Source organism: Dromiciops gliroides, chromosome 2 (genome assembly GCF_019393635.1).
Source record: "Dromiciops gliroides isolate mDroGli1 chromosome 2, mDroGli1.pri, whole genome shotgun sequence".
NCBI classification, from domain to species: Eukaryota; Metazoa; Chordata; class Mammalia; order Microbiotheria; family Microbiotheriidae; genus Dromiciops; species Dromiciops gliroides.
The window spans coordinates 416,888,142-416,908,765 of record NC_057862.1 but is presented as its reverse complement, the minus strand read 5'-3'; the positions used below and the strand labels follow the sequence as shown (position 1 = coordinate 416,908,765).

Here is a 20,624-nt window from a genome sequence, read left to right as displayed (position 1 = left end):
TTCCATCTTTCCATCTCTTTCTACTGTTTTTTTGTTGTTGTTGTTTTTTGCGGGGCAGTGGGGGTTAAGTGACTTGCCCAGGGTCACACAGCTAGTAAGTGTCAAGTGTCTGAGGCCAGATTTGAACTCAGGTACTCCTGAATCCAGGGCCGGTGCTTTATCCTCTGCACCACCTAGCTGCCCCCTTTCTACTATGTTTTATAGGCAAAAGGCAGAAATACTGATGATTTATGTTTACTTCATATCTTGTAACTTTGTTGGAATTATTGTTTCAATTTTTAATTGACTCAAGAATTCTCTAAAGAGAAATTGAAAACAAGGTGACAATTTTATTTCATCCTTGCATATGCCTATTCCTTCTGTTTCTTTTTCTTTTATTATTAGAGCTGGCATTTCTAGAACTATATCAAATAGTGGTGGTGATAATGCATTTCCTTCTTTTATTCCTGATTTCATTGGAAAGGCCTCTAGTTTTTCTGCACTACATATAATTCTGGCTCATGATTTTAGATAGATCTTATTTGCCAAAGAAAGCAAAAATCCATTTATTCTCATGTTTCTTTTCTTTCTTTCTTTTTTTTGGGCGGGGCAATGGGGGTTAAGTGACTTGCCCAGGGTCACACAGCTAGTAAGTGTCAAGTGTCTGAGGCCGGATTTGAACTCACCTACTCCTGAATCCAGGGCCGGTGCTTTATCCACTGCGCCACCCAGCTGCCCCCTTTCATGTTTCTTTTTTAAACAGTAATGGGTGTTTCATCTTGTCAAAAGCATTTTCTGCATCTATTGATATACTTATATGATTAAAAAAATTTTTTTGGGGGGGTGGGGCAATGGGGGTTAAGTGACTTGCCCAGGGTCACACAGCTAGTATACTTACATGATTTTTGTTATAAAATGATCTATTATGTTTATGGTTTTCCTAATACTGAACCAACCTTTCAATCCTAATGTAAATTCTTCCTGGTCACAGTGTATTTTTTTATGTTTTACTATATGCTCTCTGTTAATGATTTACTTAAACTTTTGAATCAGTATTCATTATGGATATTGATCTATACTTTTCTTTCTCTGTTTTGACTTCCCCTGGTTTAGGTGCCAAGATCATATTTGTGTCATCATGCTGTCTTTTAAAAAAATATTTTTCCCCAATTACATGTAAAGATAATTTTTAACATTCATTTTTTTAAAAATTGGAGTTCCAAATGTTCCTTGTCCTCTCTTACCTCCCCCTTCCTGAGAAAGTAAGCAGTTTGATATAGGTTATCCACATACAATTATATCACACTGCCTTTTCAAAGACCATGAACCATATCAATGAACCATAAGCATCCCCTCAAACAAAGATGAAGATGTTATTGAGATAGTGTAGGCAGCCAACCATTGATCATGTAACATGCAAAGGGAAACAATTATAATTTAAAAAAACTTGCATTTTGTGTGCCACATCTTTTTGTATTAAAGTGAAAACTTAAGACCTTCATTGAACTACCTTTTGGGGTACAATTTTCTTTATTTCTTTTTTTTTTTTTTTTGGCAGGGCAGTGAGGGTTAGTGACTTGCCCGGGGTCACACAGCTAGTAAGCATCAAGTGTCTGAGGTCGGATTTGAACTCAGGTCCTCCTGAATCCAGGGCCAGTGCTTTATCCACTGCACCACCTAACTGCCCCTGGGGTACAATTTTCAAATCTTGCCCAGGTGGTACATAAATACTTTGATCAAGTTCTGCCCTGATAGTACTTATAGGGTGTTTGTCTGGTACTTCACTACTTTGTTTTCTTAGGTGGGATTAGGATGACTTTCTTTTCTGATACATATTTATAGAAGTGCTTATTTTTGTTAATAATAGCAATTCAAATTTATGTAGCACTTTTTAGTTTTCAAAGCATTTTTCTTCCTCCAATTACAGACAACTCTGTGAAAATGTTTTGGGTTTTTTTTTGCCTGTTGCATTGTAGGAAAAACTACTTTTCTGATTTGTGATATGGTTGCCTATTTTGTTAGTTATGAAAGCATTAATGTTATGTAGCAGCAATAGAATAATGCTAGAGGCTGGTGAAGGGGTTGAATATAGCCTCAGAGCAAGCCCCATTAGTACCTATGATTGTGAACTTGCCATTGATTTTGTAGTTAATAGTGTGCAAAAATGACATAGCCTTAAAATAAGAATGTCATTTCATGATAGTATGTGTCTCTGCTTCTTTTTCTACTGTTCTCTGGTATAAAATAGAGCAGTTCCAAGGCACAAGGCACAAGAATTAATAAAAGACATTCTTCTATAATTTTAAATTTTTTGGTTTATTTAAATATATTACTGTTATCATTTTTTATACCATGATGCCCAATATATACCCTCTCCCCATACAACCTTTATTTATAACAAATAAATACATTTGTGTAAAACGAAATAACACAGGAATCATATTTTGCAGCACATGCATCATTCTGTACCTGTAGTTCACCACCTTTTTATCTTTATTCAGTGGTTAAAGGCAAGGTGCCTGGCACATAGTAGGTGCTTACTAAATCTTTATTGATTGGTTGATAAAGAGCATGGAAGTGTATTTCAGCATATGATGCATCAGGAACCAAGATTGGTCATTGCATTTAGTGTTGTATTCATTTACATTATTTTAGTCATTGTATTATTGTTCTCCTAGAGGAATATGAGGCCTTTTAAGTTAACATGTTGGTAAAGAGGGTTTTTTTGCATAGATTTTGGTTTTATATGATTCTTATTTCCACAAATATATCCCTTCTTCAACCCTATCCCAAGAGCCATTTCTTATTAAAAAAGAGAAAAAAAATTTAATAGTCTCATAAAATTAATGTATATTTCAACTGAGTCTAATGATTTATGCAGTAGTTCATACTCATAGCACCCACCTCCTCAATAAAGAGGGAGATTCAACTTCTTATCATTTGTTTGGTCATTATAATTTCAAAGCTCTTGTTTTTGTTCTTTTGTTGTTTTTCCTTCCATTTATATGGTTGAGTACTTGTGTACAGTGTTTCCTGTTTCTTTTTTATCTCACTTTACATCATGCTTTACATGCTTCCGTATTTTCCATGTCTGATTTCTTATAGTGTAGTAATTATTCCATTATATCCACGTACCACAATTTGTTTAACTAATCCTCAATTAGTGGCATCTACTTTGTTTCTAGTTCTTTGCTATTATAAAATGTGCTGTTAGGGATATTTTGGCACATATGGCACCATTCAGTCTTTGATCTTCTTGGGGTATGTGCCCAACAGTGAAATCTCCAGGACAAAGAGTATGGATATTTTTATCACTTCTTACTGTAATTTACAATTGTTTTTTAGAATGCTTAGACCAATTCACAGATTTACCCACAGTATTTTAGCTATCTTATCTTTCCAGAATACCTCCAATATTGGCTATTATAATCTTTGCCAATTTTCTAGATGTGCAGTAAAATTTCGGAGATGTTTTAACTTTTTTTCTCTTATCAGTAGTAATTTGGAGTAATCAGTAAAGGTTTTTTAAAAAATAAAGTAGGGGCAGCTAGGTGGCACAGTGGATAGAGCACCAGCCCTAGATTCAGGAGGACCTAAGTTCAAATCTGGCTTCAGACACTTAACACTCACTAGCTGTGTGACCCTGGGCAAGTCACTTAACCCCAACTGCCCTGCCCCCCCCCCAAAGTGAATGATTAAACAGGACACTGATCTAATGAATATCAAGAAAATAAAAGGAAGTAGAAAGACTAGGTTATTTTTCAAATCAAGGCTAAGGGAGAACAGAGTATTTCTGAGGCAGAAGAGAAATATTCCATGGCAAAAGGTATAGCAAAGACTCTCAGAGACATAGGATAATAGAAACACAGGATTAAAATTCCAAGAAAGAGAGAAAGAGTTGGGATCCATGGTATAAAGTGTGACCCTGGGCAAGTCACTTAACCCCAATTGCCTCAACAAACAAACAAACAAACAAAAAATAAAGTAAGTATCCACTGTTGATGGAGTTGTGAAAAGATCCAACCATTCTGGAGAGCAATTTGGAACTACAGAACTAAGGGCTATAGAACTGTGCATGCCTTTTGATACAGCAATACCACTGCTAGGTTTATATCCCAAATACATCCCCCAAAAGAGAAAAAGAACTATTTGTGCAAAAATATTTCTAGCAGCTCTTTTTGTGGTGGCTAAGAATTGTAAATCAAAGGAATGCCCATCCATTGGGGAATGGCTAAACAAATTGTGGTATATGATGGTGATAGAATATTATTGTGCTATAAGAAATGACAAACAGGATGACTTCAGAAAGGCCTGGAAAGACATATATGAACTGATGTATAGTGAAGTGAGCAAGACCAAGAGAATACTGAACACAGAGACAGCAGTATTGTTTGATGAAGAACTCTGAATGACTTAACTATTCTCAACAATACAATGATTCAAGACAATCCCAAAGGACTATTGATGAAAAATACTCTCCACCTCCAAAGAAAGAACTGATACTGATGGAACAGACTGAAGCATGCTATTTTTCACTTTCTTTCATTTTTTTTCTTCTAATCAAGCTTTCTTGTACAAAATGGCAAATATGTTAATGTTTTACATAATCATACATCTATACCCCAAATTTGATTGTTTGCTGCCTCAGGGAGGAAGGAGGGGAGGGAGGGAGAGAGGGATAAAAATTGGAACCCAAAACTATAAATCAAGATGTTTATTTTTTTATTTTTTTTTTTGTGGGGCAATGGGGGTTAAGTGATTTGCCCAGGGTCACACAGCTAGTAAGTGTCAAGTGTCTGAGGCCGGATTTGAACTCAGGTACTCCTGAATCCAGGGCCGGTGCTTTATCCACTGCGCCACCTAGCTGCCCCCAAGATGTTTATTATAAATAAAATAAAATAAGTAAATCCCAAACAAGTCATAAAAATATCAGATAAGGAGTGGGGGGGAAGGGAATAATAAGCATTTATATAGCACCTACTAAGTGCCAGGTACTGTGCTAAACACTTTACAGATATTATCTCATTTGATCCTTTCAACAATCATGGGAAGTCGTCACTGTTACTATCCCCATTTTACTGTTGAAAAAATTGAGGCAGACTGGCTTTAATTGACTTGCCCAGGGTTGCATAAGTATCTGAAGTTAAATTTGAACTCAGATCTTTCTGACTCCAGGCCCAGAACTCTAATCACTACACCATCTAGCTGCTTAGATGAGATAGGATTGAGAAAATAATGCTGAATATGCTAAAGAAAAAGAGAGAACATGACAAACTTCACAGGCTCAAAGATTGACTTCCTGTCTGGCATAAATGTACAGTTTATCCAAGCAGATCTCCATTAACAGAATTAGATGATTATTTGTCTGGCCTCTTGGGAACAATGACCACCAAGTTACTTGTGATCTGCTTATCTCCTGTTAACATTTATGCCTTTGTGCTTTTCTCTGGTTCATTTTGACTCCATTAAGCTTGTGCTTTCTTTTTCCTCACTTAGTTGGCAATTTTCATTTGGGACTTTTCCTTTATACTTTAACTCCTTTCTTTTTGAGTACTTATCCAACCGTATGATAATGAAGCATTGTATCCAGATCAGTCCAGATCAAACACCTGCTTTTGGTTTAAAGGAATTTCATTTTCTCCCACTTTAATTTCCTTACACATACCTTTTCTCTTTCTCATTCTTCATTACAAGAAGGGCCCTAGTTGAAAAAAAATAGCATACCACACATCATGATTAAGTATAATAATCACCTAGAATAGTATTGCATGTTTTTTTTTAAAAGTGGCATTAAAAATTTGATCCTTATACTTTTCACGATAAATATCTTGGAGGAGGGGGCAGCTAGGTGGCGCAGTAGATAAAGCACTGGCCCTGGATTCAGGAGGACCTGAGTTCAAATCCAGCCTCAGACACTTGACACTTACTAGCTGTGTGACCCTGGACAAGTCACTTAACCCTTATTGCCCTGACAAAAAAGAAAGAAAAGAAAAGAAAAGAAAAAATATCTTGGAGGAAGTTTTTTTTTTTCAACTGGGAATACACAATTGTTTCTATAAGGTATCTTTCATAAAGTTATTTCCTTGACTCTTGTGAGCATTTATTAACTTACTCTGCCAATATTAATTTAATAACTCTTTTAATGAATGTTATTATACAGGAGATAACTTTCAGTAATGGATTAGACTAGATAACCTCCTAGGTTCCTTTCAATTCAGAAATTCTGTGATAAAGTACAACCAAGTACAAGGTGTAGAATTATTTTATTTTATTATTTTTTTTAGTGAGGCATTTGGGGTTAAGTGACTTGCCCAGGGTCACACAGCTAGTGTCAAGTGTCTGAGGCTGGATTTGAACTCAGGTACTCCTGAATCCAGGGCCGGTGCTCTATCCACTGCGCCACCTAGCTGCCCCAAGGTGTAGAATTATTAACCCCTATATTCACCTTTTCATTTTCTTAGGACATTTTTTTGTTTGTTTCAGTTAGTTGTGTCCAACTATTTATGACCTCATTTGGGGTTTTCTTGAGAAAGATCCTAGAGTAGTTTGCCATTTGCTTCTCCAGTTCATTTTATAGATGAGGAAACTGAGGCAAACAGGGTTAAGTGACTTGCCCAGGTTCACATGGGTAGTAAGTGTTTGAGGTCATATTTGAACTCATGTCCTCTGGACTCCAGGGCTGGAACTCTATCCCCTGAACTACCTAGCTGCCCAGTTGATTAATTAATTAATATGAATTCAGTTTTGTTTCCATTGTTTCTTCCTAATTAAAGTAGGAGTTCCTTCTTTCAGTCTACCAATAGCAACAAAGTTTAGCAAAGTTTAGGTTTTATTTGCCAAGAATTTACTACCCCGTTTTAACCCAGAAGTCCTTCTTAGCTTCTCCTCTGCATTATCTACCTCACTTAGGATACTGTTTAGTATTAAAGGGTTTTGTGCATCATTTTCAAGGTATGTTTTAAAATTAAAATGGATAGGGGCAGCTAGGTGGCACAGTGGATAGAGCATGGCCCTGGAGTCAGGAGGACCGAGTTCAAATTCAGCCTCAGACACTTGACACTAGCTGTGTGACCCTGGGCAAGTCACTTAACCCCAATTGCCTCACCAAAAAAAAAAATTAAATGAATAAATTAAAATTAAAACTCAATATATTTTATTAATAGTCTTTTTTTAGATCAGTCATTTCCATTTATGCCCTCAACCTGTAACGATTGGAATGACGCCACCTGCTGGAGACTTACTGTAGAAGAGTTCTGCCCATGAAGCAAAGGTCTTTGAGGGCAAGACCAGGCTTCAGGAAGTGACGCGGACTAGTGGGAGGAGGAAGGAAGAGACTGGCGCTCGGTCTCGCGCTCTCTTTTCCTTTGGACTCTGGTGGAGAGCGGAGCTAGAAATGTGCTCTCCCTTTAATAGATAGGAATCTAGGCCTTTTTCTCTCTCTTTACCAAATTCTTATTCTCCTTAATAAATGCTTAAAAGTCTAACTCTTGCTAAAGCTTATAATTTATTGGCGATCACTCATTAGATATTTTAGACAGTTTAGCTAGAATTTTAGCCCTTAACAAACCCCTTAGCTAATGAGGCCTCCTCAAAACAACAAAATCGTTCCACAAAATCAACCAGTACAGAAACCTGTATTAATTTTATCTTTTTCGTGTTTTTTTTTTTGTGTCCCTGCATTAATTTCAAGGCTTTTAAAAAGTATAAAATTTTCCCCTTATGCTAAGAAATAATATTTTTTTTGATTCACATTTAGGTTGCATGTTTGATTTCAGTTTTATACTGCATCTACTTGTGTCTCTGGCCATTTGGCTTCATTTATCCAAAACTTCTGTCTTGCCTTTTTATTATAGACATTGTCATTTCTTCTAACATTGGAACCCTGCAAATGCATCTTTTCAGTCCTATATGGGTGGGACTGGGGTGGGATGGAGAAAGTTAGGATTAGGATTAGGGTTCTCAAAGTTAAGAAGCAAATTTGTTGTTTCTCTCAGTATTGGGAGTTTGCCTGAATGGTAATGGTGGTCACCACCCAGTTGCCTTTATCTTTTGCTTTCAAATTCCACCTGTATGAATCAAGAGCAAGGAAAGCAGGCCCCATGGGAAGGGCCTATAAGAGGAATATTTCCTTGCATTTCAGTTTAGTTCAGTCCTGGATGTCAGGCCCCATGAGAGGTGCAGCAGGCAAGGGAGGATTCTCCAGGGCAGAAAAAGAATTTGCCCTATGAATCAGAGAATTGTCTGAAAGTTAATATGATGAGCTGTTGTAAGTGGTGGTGTGTTTCCTGGGGGTTATTTGGACAAGCTCCAAAGCACCACATGATTATACCTCGCATTTGTTTTGGCTTGAGCTCTATTTCCTTCTTTAGATTTACTTCTCAAAGTTGGCAAATGATGCCATTGGGAGGCTGCATGTGGCTCAACTAACTATAGGAAGGATAAAGTAAATGTACTGCTCCCCTTGAATATCTGGCAAAGCCAATGACTAGTTATACAATCTGAATAATAGCTATCTCCTACAATAGGTGATAATATGGAATTGTGTCAGGCAGAATATTTTAGGGCACCTGATGAGACAAGATTCCCATTTTCTGCAAAGCAGAATTAGATTTGATGAGATCTGTATTAAACTGAGTGCTTTAAAGTGTGTGTTTTTAAACATGAATTCATATTTGTTTTTATTTGTAAAAAGGAAAAAAGATAACATAAAATTATTTATATGTGAAATCCTATTACCACAAACAATAGATTCTTTCAGTGGAGTGGTCCCTCTTTTTTTGGCCATCAAATAAATGGGACATTTGTTGGGATCTGATGGGGCTGTGTGTCTTTTTTTGGTGGGTAGGATGATTTTCCACTGGCAAAGCTATACCCAGAAGCAGAAAGACTTTAATTCTAGTTCTGCCTCTTGACACATACTGGATATATGACCCTGGGAAAATTACTCAACCTCCCAGTTGCCCAGTGATTTGGACAACTTCCTTTTTGGTTGAGGTACTTTCCTCATTTGGAAGTTCTGTATTCCAATAAAATCATTGGTCTAGTCTCTTTACCTATCTCTATCAATTGTAATAGAGATTAACCTATATTTAGGGTACAATAAACACTAAGGGAGTCTGATCTTCAACCTCCAGTTGATTCTTGGTGTTCTTCCTTTAAAAAAAGTATTTTTTAAAACCTACAGAAGAATAAAAGAGAAGGATGTTCAAGATAATCTCTTAAGCTTTACTCTAACTCTAGCGTTCTATAATTCTTTGAATGTAGGGATTTGGATATGCTGACAGGAGCAGCTGAGTCTTTTCTATAGCAATGGGTCTGCTGAGATCCATGCATGTGAAAGAGTAATATTTTCTATTTTTTTCTGTCATAAATTTAATAATTTCAACAAATATGAACAAGTTGATAAAGGAAGGACTAAAACTTCAGTGTTGTAGTGGGAACACTGAGTCAGAGGGTATGGTAAATTTTGTAGCTCATGTATATTGCCAGAGTGCTTTACAATTTTTTAAAGCAATATATGTTTCCACTAACAATGTAATATTCTGCATATTTCCCACAACTTCATTAACATTAAAATTTTTTTTGTCAATTTAATGGGTATGAAGTGGTATGGTACTTCAGAGTGATTTTAATTTGCATTCCTTTAATTATGAAGAGATTGAACAGTTTTTCAAATGACAACAATTTATGTTTCTTTCAAAAATTGTATATATTCTTTGACTATCTCTTCATTGGAGAATAGATATTACCCTTAATCTCTGTATTAGTTCTTTATAGATTTTGGATGTTAGATATTCATCAAATTTTATTACACATATATTTTTTCCTATATCTTGATCCCCCTTTTTTTTTGAGGGGCAATGGGGGTTAAGTGATTTGGGTTAAGTGATGGGGGTCAAGTGTCTGAGGCTGGATTTGAACTCAGGTACTCCTGAATCCAGGGCCGGTGCTTTATTCACTGTGCCACCTAGCTGCCCCTATCCTGATCCTTTTTAAAAATTTTTAGATAGTGGGTTTTGTTTTGTTTTGTTTTCTATTCCAAAGTCCTTTATTTTTAGGTGATGAAATCCACCTGAGGATTAAATAAGATCATATATATAAAGCATTTTGCAAATATCAGCTAGTATTACTATTCTGTCCCTAATAATTTATTTTATTTGTATAGAAATTTGTTTTCTTCACAATTGGGATAATTTTCCTTTTCCCTCAGTTTTGAAATGATCTTTAAAAATATTTCAAACACTGATATGATTGGATCAGTGATAGTAAATGGTTTAAGATATGGAACTAAAATAATTTTTGGACAAAATAGTCATTTACCTTCAACAATTTAATGGGTTTCTAATTCCATTTATTTCGTTACTCCTTCCAGTTGTGCAAATCACAACACAGCTGCATTCTTTGGATTACCCTCAAAATTGATCATCTGTCGTGGCTTATTTATGTCCATCGTGGGTTACCTCATTGTCCTTTGAATTTTCCTCAACTTAAATTATTTGGTGAATGGTATTCCATGACTCAGAACCCTATCAATTTTATTGTTATACAGGTGGGCCTTTTTTTTAAGGAGAAGAGAGAGAGGGAGAGATAATACTACCCTTCCAACCCCCACTCCCCCATCTATAATCTATGTTGGAAAATATTCATCTGTGTCCATTTTAATTTAGGATTTTAGAGGTAGATGGGACTTTGAGTCATCGAGTGTTGGAGTGGATGTGGGAAAGCTGGGATGCTAATCCACTGTTGGTGGAGTTGTGAAAAGATCCAACCATTCTGGAGAGCAATTTGGAACTATGCCCAAAGGATTATAGAACTGTGCATACCCTTTGATCCAGCAATACCACTGCTAGGTTTATATCTCAAAGTCATCCCCCAAAAGAGAAAAAGACCTATTTGTACAAAAATATTTCTAGCAGCTCTTTTTGTGGTGGCTAAGAATTGGAAATCAAAGGAATGCCCATCAGTTGGGGAATGATTAAAACTGTGGTATATGATGGTGATGGAATACTATTGTGCTTTAAGAAATGACAAGCAGGATGACTTCGGAAAGGCCTGGAAAGACTTGTATGAACTGATGTATAGTGAAATGAGCAGAACCAAGAGAATACTGTGCACAGAGACAGCAATATTGTTTGATGAAGAACTGAATGATTTGACTATTCCCAACAATACAATGATCTAAGACAATCCTAAAGGACTATTGATTAAACAGATTATCCACCTCCAAAGAAAGAACTGCTATTGATGGAACAGACTGAAGCATGTTATTTTTCACTTTCATTTTTTTTCTTTTAATCAAGTTTTCTTGTGCAAAATGACAAATATGTTAATGTTTTACATAATCACACATATATAACCCATATCTGATTGTTTGCTACCTCAGAGAGGGATCAGGGGAGGGAGGGAAAGAGGGATAAAAATTGGAACTCAAAACTCTAAATAAAATGTTTATTATTAGAAAAAAAATCATCAGGTCCAACAGAAAGGCTAAGCCTGTTTCTTAAGTAGAATGTTTTAGAGTCCTCACTCAGCATCGTAAACAAGAGCTGCATGAACACAAGGACTGCGTTGTTTTTCATCTATATATCCCGGGTAACAAATACACTCTCTTTTCCTTAGCCAGGTACTCAGTAATATCTGTTGAATTGAAAATGTTTTTTAAAAAGGATGAATTGGGGGGGTGGCTAGATAGCACAGTGGATAAAGCACCGGCCCTGGATTCAGGAGGACCTGAGTTCAAATCCGGCCTCAGATACTTGACACTTACTAGCTGTGTGACCCTGGGCAAGTCACTTAACCCCCATTGCCCCGCAAAAAAAAAAAAAAGAAAGAAAAAAAAAAGGCTGAATTGGTGATTTCATCAACTCCTATCATACTAGTGCTGAGAGAGGCATTAGAAATGTTTTTTGAGGAAGCTGAAGTTGAGGAGCCAGGTGTCTTATTTTAGTTAGCGGCAGAAAAAGGACTAAAACTCAGGTCTTTTGACTTTGTCTAGTGTTCTTTCTTTCCATTGCAACATGTTTTTAGAGCTTACCAGATGATTAAAACTTGGCTGTTTATTTTTAGTGTTAAGTCTTTAAAGACCTATTCTAAAAAGGCAGTGTGGTGGAGTGGAAATAATTCTTAATTAAGCAGAATTTACAAAAAAAGAATCCCAATGGACCAAGAAATGGACAAAGTGTACAGGAGATCCTTGCCCTCAAGATAATTTATTTTCAGCATTGCCGAAAGAGGAAGTAGTAATTTTCTAATGCAGAAATATGTTTAATGTGATTATACATATATAACCAACATCACATTGCTTTCTGTCTTGGGGAGGGGGGAGGGAAGAAGAGGGAGGGAGAAAAATTTGAAACTCAAAATCTTATAAAAACAAATGTTGAAAACTATCTTTACATGTAACTGGAAAATAGCGAAATACTTTTATGATTAAAAAAATGATCACATTGTTTTTAGAAAGAAAAGAAAAGAAAAGAGGAAGTCATTTTACCTGAGCAGTCTCCTTGGAAGGATGGGTGGGATTGAAGAAATGAATAGGTCTGATACACAAAACCACCAGTGATAATGGGTCCAGATCCACTTCCTCTTTTTGCTACAATAAATTGAACTTTGAGCATTCAGGGAATATCATATGAATTATAGTTCCTTCTCCACTGGAGGAGTTCAAGCTGCATTTATAAAAGTTTTCATCTTAATACTGCAGTATGATATGTCAGTACTAGGTACTAATGGACCAGGAAGAAGGCCACAGTCATATATGTCCTCCATAGAAGTCTTGGGGAAAACCAGAGTTGCAAATTTCAGGGTTAGAAGTTGTGGGAGGAGGGGCAGTTAGGTGGCTCAGTGGATAGAGCACCGGCCCTGGATTCAGGAGGACCTGAGTTCAAACTTGGCCTCAGACACTTGACACTTACTAGCTGTGTGACCTTGGGCAAGTCACTTAACCCTTGTTGCCCCACCAGAGAAAAAAGAAAGAAAGAAAAAAGACAAGAAGTTGTGGGAGGAATGGATCCTGATCTTCAAAAGGGGATTTTAACTCACCCCAAAGAAATCACAGATTTGTCAAAGCATATTCATCTCTGGTGTTTCCTGTTAGTGAGAAGCAAGATGATTCTAGGTAAAAATCTCCAGTCAAAGCTCCACTTAAACAACCCTGTGCTTTGGATTTTAATTTGACTCCATATTTTCAGACTGATTAGGCTCATATGAAAATTCTGGACAAGTCAAAGTGTTAAAGGAGCCAGATGTTTTCTATCTGTTAGTGAAAGGGATGGAACCTCAAGGAAGACACATCCTGAAATTAGGAACAAGGAAAAAAAAAGTATGCATCATGTAAGTTAGTGGCAAAGTATAACAGACCTCCCTAGTAATTTTTCAGAAGATAGGAGGAAAAGGATGAGTTCAGTCTTTATATTGTTTCAAATAAGTTACATTTAGCTTTTATTTAAAAGAATACATTAGATTTCAGGATTTCTTATTAGAAATCATTTAATGTTTAAAAGATAGTGTCAAAAAAAGATAGTGTCTAGTTTTGATGTTATAAATTGGAACAGGCATAATATCAAAATAATAGAGATGGCAAAGTAGAGTAAATGCTTATGCAGAAACACCTCAGTGTAAGGAGCAATATGACTCATCTCTAATACATCATTTTAGAGGCCACCAATAAAGCAGTCTTTGAGTGTGTCAATGCTGCCAAGATGGCCAGGTCTTCAGTCTCCTTAAATTCTTTCCTTCAGCCATTCATACCCTGGGCTTATACAACTGAGCCACTTCCTTAATCAAAAACCTTGACATTGCTCTATCTCTTCTCATGCTTCACCCCTGCTAAACCAATTCTTTACTCTCATCGCAATTTCCAATACCTTTACCACGTGGTACTTTTCTTAGGGTACTTGGTACTTTTATTGGTGTTCTTCCCTTTTCCAATCTTGACCCTCTTATAGTTAACTAGTTCAACTCTGGAATCCCTTGCTCCCTTGTCCTACTGTTGCTCATTTTTTTTTTTTTTTTTAGTGAGGCAATTGGGGTTAAGTGACTTGCCCAGGGTCACACAGCTAGTAAGTGTCAAGTGTCTGAGGCCGGATCCGAACTCAGGTACTCCTGACTCCAGGGCCGGTGCTCTATCCACTGCGCCATCTAGCTGCCCCTCATTTTTAAAAATAACAATTTATATTTATGTAATGCTGATCAGTTTACAGAGTATTCAACTCACAGCAACCCTTTAGGGTAGGTTACTGAAACACAAATATTATCTTTATTTTACAGATCAGGAGATTGAGACTTAGAGAAGTAAGTCTTCTATGTGAAAGAGCCAAAACTTGTATGCAGTTTTTCTTTTTTTTTTTTAAATAATAAACATCTTGATTTATAGTTTGGGGTTCCAATTTTTATCCCTCTTTCCCTCCCTTCCCTCCCCCTTCCCTGAGGCAGGAAGCTGTCTCTGTGTATAGTGTTCTCTTGGTTCTGCTTACTTCACAATACATCATTTCATACATGTCTTTCCAGGCCTTTCTGAAGTCATCCTGCTTTGCTGCTCATTTTTTAACCAAACTCTAGTCCTGGATTTTATTCACCATCTACTTCCTTTGGTTCAAATTATGTGCTGTTCAACATAGTTGAAGGAAGTCGCACAACCATGCTAACTATAATTCATGTTATCTAAATGCTGACTTCATGACAACAAGGCAGTCTTTTTATTCTTCCCTGATGGATTCTCTACCTCACTACCCAACGTAACTGTTTTAAAGTTTCTCCATTCAAATATCCCAAACTTCTAGCAGCTTTTTTTTTCCTTTTCTTTTTTTTTTCTTTTGGTGGGGGGACAATGAGGGTTAAGTGATTTGCCCAGGGTCACACAGCTAGTATATGTCAAGTGTCTGAAATTAGATTTGAACTCCTGAATAGGGCCAGTACTTTATCCACTGTGCCATCTAGCTGCCCCCTATCCCAACCTTCTTTTGCCCCTTACCCCTCAGCTGAGGACCTTGCGTATTTACTGAGAAAATTTAGATGATTTGCTATTGTGGTAAAATATGAAAGTTTTTAACAGTCGGTTAGGATAACTGAAAGACGCCAGTTTTTCAAGGACCACCCTTTTGGGGAGGAGATGAACAGTCTGCCTGCTGCGCATGTCAGACTGCCTGCCGGGTACAGTCCGCCTGCTGCGCATGTCAGACTGCCTGCCGGGGACAGTCCGCCTGCTGCGCATGTCAGACTGCCTGCCGGGTTTTTTGACTTCCGGGGTGGAGAGAAGCAGAGTAGGCCTTTTTTGCCTGCTTGGCGGGACTCCTGGCGGCGCAGCACAGACGGTCTCCCTCACTCCAAAGGTGGCCTTTTTTGGTTTGGTGAGTTTTTATAAGAAATATAGACTAAGCCTAGATTTAAGACGATTTCTACTGTATTTCTACTTCCCTATCCTTCTAATCAACAACACCTTATATACAATAAAGGCTCTATCTAGAAAACCAGAAGCTTCTTCCATTTACTAGTCTGGGAGATAAATTAAGGGAAAAGTTAAGTAGGGGAGATTTATGATCTAATATCCAATTTTAAATTTCACACTATGAAATCCCGCCTCCCTATTCTTCATCTCAAAATTTCATGACATAATCCTTCATTCTCTCCTGTTTCCCCTAGTCTCCTATAATGAGGGGGCCCTTCACATTGCCAAGACCAGTCCCTCTTTATATGCCTTTGACTCAACCCCCTATAATCTTTTCCAGCAGATTGATTCCTTTCTAATTTCAGTCTTTCCTTATATTGGTTATTTCCCCCTTGTTTTCAAACATGCCCAGTTATTCCCCATTCTTAAAAAACCTTGACTAAATCCAACTATCCCCTCAAGATTTCATCCTGTATCTATCTTCCTTTCCTTTCTCTGCCAAACTCTTTGAAAACATTGCCTATGCTCATTGTCTTCACTTCCTGTCCCTTCTTAACTTTGCCATTTGGCTTCCAAGCTCAACACTCAACTGAAACTACTTTCTTTAAAGTTACCAGTGATCTCAGTTGTCATATCTGATGGTTTTTTCTCAGTTCTCAACCTTCTTGACCTATTTGCTTCATTGGACCACTATTGAGGGGCAGCTAGGTGGTGTAGTGGATAGAGCACTGGCCCTGGAGTTAGGAGGACCTGAGTTCAAATAGAGCCTCAGACACTTAACACTTGCCAGCTGTGTGACCCTGGGCAAGTCACTTAATCCCAATTGCCTCAAAAAAAAAAAAGAAAAGAAAAGAAAGGAACATTATTGAGTACTACTTCATCCTGGATACTCTACACTCTGGGATTTTGTGATACTACTTTTTCCTGGTTCTCTATGTTCTGAATGAATGCTTCTTATTTTCTTTGGATGGTTCATCATGTATATCATGCATGAGTGTTCCCCTAAGGGAATAGGCCCTCTTCTCTTTTCCCTAAAGTTCTCTCTTGGCATAGTTTTAGCAATCATATCTATGCAAATGACTCACATACATACATACATACATACATACATTTATATGTCTATCTAGAATGGAATGAATGAAAATATATTAAGTTCTTATGTGCAAAGCACTGTGCTAATTTTGGGGATACCAGTAGAAAAACAAGATAGTCCCTGCTCTGAAGGAGCTCATACTCTGATGTGGAAGACAATCCATATGAAAGGTTTTAGCTCCAAATCAGATAGAATGATCCCATCATCCTTAGGGTGCAGTGGCAAAGGAGATGATAATGCCTCTTCTTTAATGTCATTTCCACTGACAAAATTGCATCAGTTTCTGATGATAAATTATTTGACAGTGTCTAGCCCTTTGGTGGCCAAATTGACTTTTCCTGCTAGCACTCTCCCTCGCTCCCACACTACCTTGTATTTATTTGTATTTATTCTGTATAAACTACATGTGTATTTGTTGTCTCCCCATTAAAATGTAAACTCCTTGAGAATAGGGATTGTTGGAGGTAGCTAGGTGGTGGAGTGGATAAAGCACTGGCCCTGGATTCAGGAGGACCTGAGTTCAAATACAACCTCAGACACTTGACACTTATTAGCTGTGTGACCCTGGGCAAGTCACTTAACCCTCATTGTCCCGCCTCCCCCAAAATAAAATGAGAGTAGGGATTGTTTCATTTATTGAATTTGTATTCCCACCTCCTGGTAAGGTGGTTGGATTGATTGACCTATTTCTGCCCTTCTTAAGGTTGAGAGCATATGGTCTAATTTATGGAAGAGTTTGAGGATATATAGAGAATAGCAGAAATGATAATGATATGACCAAGCTATAAAGAAAGTATTCTGGTTTCAGCTACTTTAACCTACTAACCCCTCCTTGAAAAGAAATCATAATTTAAAAAAATCCTACCATCTAATTTGATGATAATTTATTTTACTTTTTTCTTTAAGATTTTTTAAATTAATTTTGAACTTAAATACAAAAATGAGAAAAGAAAAAAATTCATACGCATAGCAGAATACAGAAAATTCAATGTAAAATAATAAATTACCATTTCAAACTGTTTATTTTTTTAAAAGCCTATGTAAAAATAAAACAAAAAAAGCCTATGTAATAAATGCTGTACATTGTTTTAAAGCTACCCAGATTTTCTGTGCTTTTTAAAAAAATTAATAAAGTATTTTATTTTTTCCCCCGTTACATGTAAAGATAGTTCTCAACTTTTGTTTATACAAGCTTTCCAATTTCAGATTTTTCTCCCTTCCCTCCCCCCTCCCCTAGACAGCAAATAATCTGATATAGGTTATATCTATATATCTGTGCTTTTTTCTAAGTTTTCTTATGTTCTCTGCTTTGTACTTTAAATTTTTTTCTCCTACCCTCCTCACTTTTTGCTAGAAAAGGCTACAATTAAGCATAAATATATATCTATATCCATTTATTATAAATACATTCATATCTATATGCATACACACACATACATAACACATATGTATTACCATACTACACATATTTCTGTTTATCAGTTCTTTTTCAGGAGGTGGATAGCATCTTCCTTCATAGGTCCAAGTCTTTCCATGTTTTTCTAAAATCAACCAACTCATCATTTCTTATATCACAGTGGTATTTTGTTACAATACTATACCACAGGGGCAGGGAGGTGGTGCAGTGGATAGAGCACCGGCCCTGGATTCAGGAGTACCTGAGTTCAAATCTGGCCTCAGACACTTAACACTTACTAGCTGTGTGACCCTGGGCAAGTCACTTAACCCTCATTGCCTCACCAAAACAAAACAAAACAAACCCAATACTATACCACACACAAAAAAACCAACAACTCAAAAACAATACTGTACCACAGTTTGCTTAGCTATTCCCCAATTGAAGGGCATTTGTCATTTTAGCCAGTCTGATAGGTGTAAGATAATACCTCAAAGTTGTTTTGATTTGCATTTCTCTAATAAATAATGATTTAGAGCATTTTTCGTATGACTATATATAGTTTTGATTTCTTCATTGAAAAGCTGCCTATTCATATCCTTTAACTATTTCTCAGTTGGGAAATGATTTGTATTCGGATAAATTTGACAAAGTTCTTTATATTTTTTAGAAATTTATCTGATTGTCTAAGGAAGTTTTTCTCACCAATTTTCTGCTTTCCCTCTAATCCTGACTACATTGGTTTTATTTGTACAAGAACTTTTTGATTTAATATAAGCAAAATTATCTATTTTATGCCTATTAATACTCTCTATTTCTTGTTTCTTCATATATTATTCTTTTATCCATAAGTCTGAGAGGTAATATCTTCCATGTTCTTCAAATTTTCTTGTGATAGCTCCTTTTATAACTAGGTTATGTATCCATTTTGATCTTGTCTTGTTACATGGTTTAAGATATTGGTCTGTGCCCAATTTTTGCCAGACTGCTTTCCAGTTTTCCCAATATTTCCCAGTTTTTACCAAATAATGAATTCTTATTCCCAATGCTTAAATCTTGACATATAGTCCTTCACTGTTGTGTATTGTATATCTACTAATTTCCATTGTTCTATCTTTCTATTTCTTAGTACCAGATGATTTTGATATTTATTGCTTTTAATATAGTTTAAGGTCTGGTACTACTGAATCTCCTTCCTTTACATTTTTTGGTTAGTTTCTTTGAAATTCTTGATCTTTTTTCCTTCCAAATAAGTTTTGTTTGTTTTTTTTTCATAACTCAGTGAAAAGGTTTTCAGGGGGCGGGGCAATGAGGGTTAAGTGACTTGCCCAGGGTCACACAGTTAGTGTCAAGTATCTGAGGCCGAATTTGAACTCAGGTCCTCCTGAATCCAGTGCTGGTGCTTCATCCATTGCACCACCTAGCTGGTCCCTCAGTGATTTTTTTTTTTAGTAATTTAATTGGGATGGCAGTGACTAAATAGGTAAAATTGTTATTTTAATTATATTAGCTTTGCTTACTTATGAACAATTAAAATTTTCCCAACTATTTAAATCGACTTTATTTGTATAAAGGGTGTTTTATAATTAATGTTTACATAGTTTCTGGTTCTGTTTTGGCAGGTATACTCTCAGGTATTTTATACTGCCTATAGTTATTTTAAATGGTCCAAAACAATATTGAATGATATTAGTGACAGATAGTGTAGTTTCCCTGTTTCTTTTAATTAAATCTGCTTTAGCTTTAACTTTGTCTGAGATTGCTACTCCTGCTTTTTTTACATCAGCTGGAGCATAATAAATTCTACCCCAGCTCTTTATTTGGACTCTATATATCTCTCATTTTTTATTGTTTCTTGTAAGTAACGTATTGTTGAATTCATATTTTTAATCTGTTCTTCTATCCATTTCCATTTTATGGGTAAATTCATCCCATTCCCATTCAAAGTTATAATTGCTCATTGCAGATTTCACTCCATTCTATTTCTCCTTATTATCTTTCTTCTCCTTTTTCTCCTGTTCCCCACTTATGAGTCTAATTTACTTTTACCCACTACCTTGCTCTCCTATTCCTTAATCTACCCACCTCTCTGTAAGATTTCTTCTCTTATCTTTCCCCCCACCTTAATCTACCTATTCCTTTCAGATTCCCTCCATTATCTTCTTCCCCAGCCTCTTAATTCTTAACCTATGCATCCTTCTAAAGGTCACTCCCTTATCCTATTCCCTGGCCCTCTTATTTCTTTCTAAACTTTGAAGACTTTTATACTCTTCTAGATATACATATTGTTTCCCTTTTAACCCATTTCCAATAAGAGTAAGGTTCCAGCACTACCAGCCCTCCACCTCCACTTTCTTCTTCTGTATCAATCCCTACTTTTATGCTTCATTTGTTTGTTTGTTTGTTTGTTTTTTTTAGTGAGGCAATTGGGGTTAAGTGACTTGCCCAGGGTCACACAGCTAGTAAGTGTTAAGTGTCTGAGGCCAGATTTGAACTCAGGTACTCCTGACTCCAGGGCCGGTGCTCTATCCACTGCGCCACCTAGCTGCCCCTTTTATGCTTCTTTTGAATGAGATAATTGCTTCTTTTTACCTATCCCTACCCAGTTTTATTTTTTAGAATTACTCCTTCATACAGGATCCAAAATACCAGATACCCACCGCCCATCTCTTCATTTTGGTCTTGCCACAGAAGGAGCAGGTATACTTGGCATGCTGGCTAATTTCAATTTTCTTCACCATAGCTCATGGACCTGCAATACCACCTCTGTA

At 36.6% G+C, this 20,624-nt stretch overlaps 1 protein-coding gene across 2 annotated transcripts in view; it reads left to right on the top strand.

The window, feature by feature from the left end:
• Positions 1–20,624, top strand: part of RHPN2 (rhophilin Rho GTPase binding protein 2) — an 82,675-nt gene that overhangs the window by 12,519 nt on the left and 49,532 nt on the right. The window lies entirely within an intron of this gene.